At 51.8% G+C, this 4,851-nt stretch overlaps 1 pseudogene; it reads left to right on the top strand.

Annotated features, from left to right (window-relative positions):
- Positions 1 to 1,231: 1,231 nt before the first annotated feature.
- LOC112835885 (mitochondrial coenzyme A transporter SLC25A42 pseudogene) lies at positions 1,232 to 2,140 on the top strand (annotated as a pseudogene).
- Positions 2,141 to 4,851: the final 2,711 nt, after the last annotated feature.

Raw genomic sequence — 4,851 nt, forward strand, 5'->3', positions numbered from 1 at the left:
TCAGTAGGCTCAACAAGAGCTGATGGTGATCAGGACTAATTAGCAGCAATGGAGGAAGTAAGAGGAGTCACATTCTTGATTTGTTGACAACTGGGCAGTGGAGCATTGGAGAGAGAGAAGAGTCACTGACGATTTCAAGGTTTTTATTTTGAATGACTTGAAGGATGGAGTTGTCATTTACTAGATGGGGAAGACTGCCTGAAGAACAAATTAAGGGAAGAAAACTCCCTTAACCTTTTAGATGCCATTATATAAAGGGATCAAGGGCACCTGGGTGGCTCAGATGGTTAAGCGTCTGCCTGCGGCTCAGGTCATGATCCCAGGGTCCTGGGATCAAGTCCCGCATCGGGCTCCCTGCTCCTTGGGAGCCTGCTTCTCCCTCTGCCCCTCTCTCTCTCTCCCCCTCTGTCTCTCATGAATAAATAAATAAAATCTTTAAAAAAAATAAATAAATAAATAAAGGGATCAAAAAGATCCCTTTTAGATGTCATCAGACACCGGGATTTGAATAGGCAGTTGTATATGTGAGTCTGGAATTCAGAGGCAAGATCCGTCTAAGACATATAAGTATGAGTAACATTGCCACATCGACTTAAAAGACTAAAAGAAATCACCAAGGGAGAGGGAGTAGGAAGACAAAAATTTCCAAAGACTGATGTTAGCATATTCCAACATTAAGAAGGCACCGAGATGCAGAGGAAATGAAAAAAGATTAAGATGAACAGCCAGTGAAGGTGGTATAAAACCAGGGGGCTACAGTTTTAGAGAAGCTAAGTCAGTCGAGTGTTTGGAGGAGAAAGTAATCTTCTTTATCAAACAGGTGATGATTAGTACCACTGTTTGTTTTTGTAAACTCATGTCTCAGCAACAGTGCTACAAGATCTTATTAGTTATAATAATTTGTTTATTTCTTGTTGGCTTATGTAAGAACTCATAAATCTATAAAGAAGGACAATTTTGTGTCTTGTCTCCTTTTCCTATTAATATACTTCTGTGGTAGTCATCAGAAAGGCCCACCAGTAATTCCTATCTTCCCCTTTCCGGGTACATATTAGGATTTAACTTCCTGCCTCTCCTGTCGGCGGGTGGGGCCACGGGGCTCTTTCTGGCCAACTGAGTTTTGAGCCCAGTGACACGTATGACTTTGGAACCACAGCATTTAATTGTGGATGCCAGACCTGCCTGAGTTGTCATTTTCCCTTAGACCTAAAGACTGGCAATGTTTAAGATGATGGCTCTTCCCTCAGCCTGCCTCTCGGAGCGGTAATGAGCCCAATCTCTCTGCCAACCCATAAGGAGCATTTAGTAAGAGCAAGAAAGTCTTGTGGAGGCGTCCAGAGGCCTCGAGGCCTGTGTCACAGTGTGAAGGAGGGCGCGGCGCACCTGCCAGGAGGATGCCCAGGCCGTCCTGCCCTCACCTTTCCCATCCCACAGTGACCACAGGCAAGTTCTCAGCTCCCTCCCATCTGGAGATTAGGTCTAGGGGAGATCGAGGCCAGTGTTCTCGCCAAATCGGCCGTAGCTCCCCCAGACCGACCCCAAATCCTCTTTCAAGTGTCTTCAAAACGATTTTCTGCCAAGAAGGCCCTCCAACTCCTCTACTCCTTCCTACCGCCACGAGGGCTTTCTCAGCCTGGGGCGCGGGAGCTCGGGGTGCCCTGCCCCGCCCCCCAGCTGAGCGCGCACGTGGAGCCCCACTCCTCCCGGGCGCCCCCGCTGCGGAGACCGCGGCTTCGCGGACGGGTCAGAGCGGGGATGGCCGTGACCGCAAAGGAAATATACAGCAGCATCTTTCCTGTCTTCTGCCTCATCTCCCGAGAAGAGGGCCCGAAGACCCTTTACCAGGGATTCCCGTGGAGACGCTCAAGAGCCTGCCCACAGCCCGGCCCTTTGCCCGCGGGATATTTGAGGTCTGCGTGGGTCTCAGCCGGCAGTCGGCCTCTTACCCGCCGGCCGTGGTGCCGCGGCGCCTGCAGACCTCCGGGTCACCCGCCACCCGCGCGCCTCCATCGTGTGCCAGCGAGCGGGAGGAGGGCGCCGCGCGTGGCCCAGGAACTGCTTCAAGGGCCCGATCGCCGTGGGCATCAGCTTCACCATCTTGGACCTCATGCAGGCCCCTCTGTGGCACCTGCAGAGCTAGGGGCCCTGCGCGGGCCAGCCGCTACTGAGACAGGGAGCAGAGCTTCGACGTGCGTGCGCTGAACTACTGACCCCTTTTGTTTCTGAGCCGGGGGAGTGACGGTGGGCTTGGTTCCACCCTACGAGTCACGTTGGAGCACCTTGTAAAACAAGCTGGGGGGCCTGTACTGGGTCCCAGAGGTCCATGAGTAAAACCAGCGGCCCTTGAAATGCAGCGGGACTGGTGAGCGGGGCTCCCACAGTCTCCCCATCCCCCCTCCCCAGGGCTGGCACTGCCTCCTGGAGGTGTTGCCCTAAATGTCCCGAGCTGGGAGTGACCAGCACCGCTTCCTGGCGCTCTGTGACCTTGGACATGCTCCTAGTTCTAGTCAGCCTCTGCCCAGGGGGCTCAGAGCCAGACTTGGCCTGCCCCTATGCTCACGGGAAGGAGGGAGCTCCAGAGCGTATAGAGAAGCTGGCCTCCGGGCCCTGGTGAGCTGGGGACAGACTCTTACTCAGTTGGAGCTCTAAATGTTGCCTCTTCCCAGTCCAGCCCCGCCCCCACCCCACCCCCACCCCACCTGTCCCGCCTTTACCATTGCTTCCCAGAGGACGGACGTGACTCCTCTATCACCAGAGCCTCCGGCTGGGGAACAGCCTTCTCCCAAGAGCATTATTCGGATCCGGGACTCCACGGCCACAGTCAGGCCCCAGGAGTGCGTTCTCCCCTCTGTTGCCCACCTGCCAGTTTGTAATGGTCCCAAGAGGGCCATGCCTCCCCCAGGCTGCAGGATTTGAGGAATCGCCATGGGTCTGGGTCTGAGTCATAACCTGGGGGCATCTGGCACATCCCTGGCTCCCCTCCTGGGCGGGCGCTTGGCCAAGACACGGGGCAATGTAGGGCCCACAGGGTTGTCTGATTTCCATGAACGGAGTGCTGGGAAGTAGCTAGCTGGTAGCCTTGATCTTCCTAAAGTGGGTTCCCTGAGACAGAGTGTGGCATGGGGGCCAGAAGGAAGCTCGGAGGAATCGGAGGAGCGCATGGAGAAGTGCCCGGGGGCCTGCTGAGTTTCTTGATTTCTTTTGGTTTTGCTTTTCAAGCCGGCTGACCCTGACTCTAGTCAGGGTCTAGTCACAGTAAACCCTGACCAGCGCCATCTGGTTCCAGGCAGAGGGTGACCAGAGGGTCAGTGTTCACAGATGGCTCCACAGCCAGGATGTGTGAAAGGGTCTGAGAAGGCATGTTTGCCCCTCGCACATTCCCAGTCATGGCTTTCATTTCTCCCCTTTGTTGTGTCCCATTTCTGTTCTTGCCTTGGACCTGTGGGTGTGAAGACCCCTCTCTGTCCTTCCTTGCATGGGTCCAGCGGCCAGCCTCAGTCTCCTCCCCAGGGTCCCAGGCAGCCCGTGATGGCTGTCCTGCTGGGTGGGCTTCCCACCTCCTCTCCCGCCTTGCCAGGCTGGACAGGAGAGGCAGGGACTGCTCACAGGGAGATAGGGTGGGGACCCAAGGGCCTCCCGGTGAGAGAAAAGTAGCAGGGGCTGGGGGTCCACTCCAGGCAGATGAGACCAAATGAATGGTTGGGCAGCACTCTATGCTGAGCTGCAGGCCGGGCAGCTCCAGGTCCTGGGGCCCCCGTGTTCCTCCCCACGGTGGCTCGCAGCAGAGTGGGCCTGGGCCGCACCCCCACCCCCAGCCCCGCACACAGCTGGGCTGGTGCCCTCCAAGGTCACACCCCTCCCCACTGGTGTCCGTCCTGATCTGGAGTTACCTTTTGATGTCATGAAGACATTTTGTTTATATATATATTTATTTATTTATTTATTTAATTTATTTATTTTAGAGGGACTGGTTCTTTGTGCCAAGAGAGAATATTTAATAAAAATAAAAATGACCAAAAAAAAAGAACTTTTTTTTTTTTTTTAAGATTTTATTTATTTGTCAAAGAGAGGGAGAGAGAGCACATGAGCAGTGGAGAGGACCAGAGAGAGAGGAAGAAGCAAGCTCCCGCTGAGCAGGGAGCCTGATGCGGGGACTCTATCCCAGGACCCTGGGATCATGACCTGAGCCGATGGCACACACTTAAATGACTCAGCCATCCAGGTGCCCCCATAAACATGTTATCTTTAATATCAATATATTTTTTAGTATTTGGGGGCAAGTGGAATCGTATAGGAATAGAACAGAAACAGAAAAGCAGTATTTTGAGATAGGAGTAGGTTGAAAACTTTTTCGTGCCCATTTCTTTCAGACCCTTAACTGACTGAGCCACCCAGGCGTCCACTCTTGTGGTTTTTAAGCAATTAAAGCATTTAGGTTTTATGAAGTGTAGCATCATCTCAATCATCCTGATTTGATATGTTTCATTTTTTTTTTTTTATCTTGTTACATTGGTCAGGACCTCCAATTCCGTGATGAAGAGTAATGGTGGGAGTGGGGATCCTCATATTATTAAATGGCATTACATAATGTTTGTAGTGAATTTTAATCAAGTTAAGTAATTCTCCATTCATTTCTAGTTGTCCAGATTTTATTTTTCAATCACAAATAGGTTGGATGCTATCAAATGCACTTTCTGCATCTATTCAATTAACATGTGATTTTTCTCCTTTAATCCATTTGCTGTAGTAAATCTGTTTTAAACCATACTTGGATTCCTTTTTATTTTTTTTTAAGATTTTATTTATTTATTTGTCAGAGAGGGAGAGAGTGAGCACAAGCAGGGGGAGTGG

This window comes from Callorhinus ursinus, unplaced genomic scaffold (assembly GCF_003265705.2).
Source record: "Callorhinus ursinus isolate GAN/ISIS: 27379988/994484 unplaced genomic scaffold, GSC_fseal_2.0 scaffold4, whole genome shotgun sequence".
NCBI classification, from domain to species: Eukaryota; Metazoa; Chordata; class Mammalia; order Carnivora; family Otariidae; genus Callorhinus; species Callorhinus ursinus.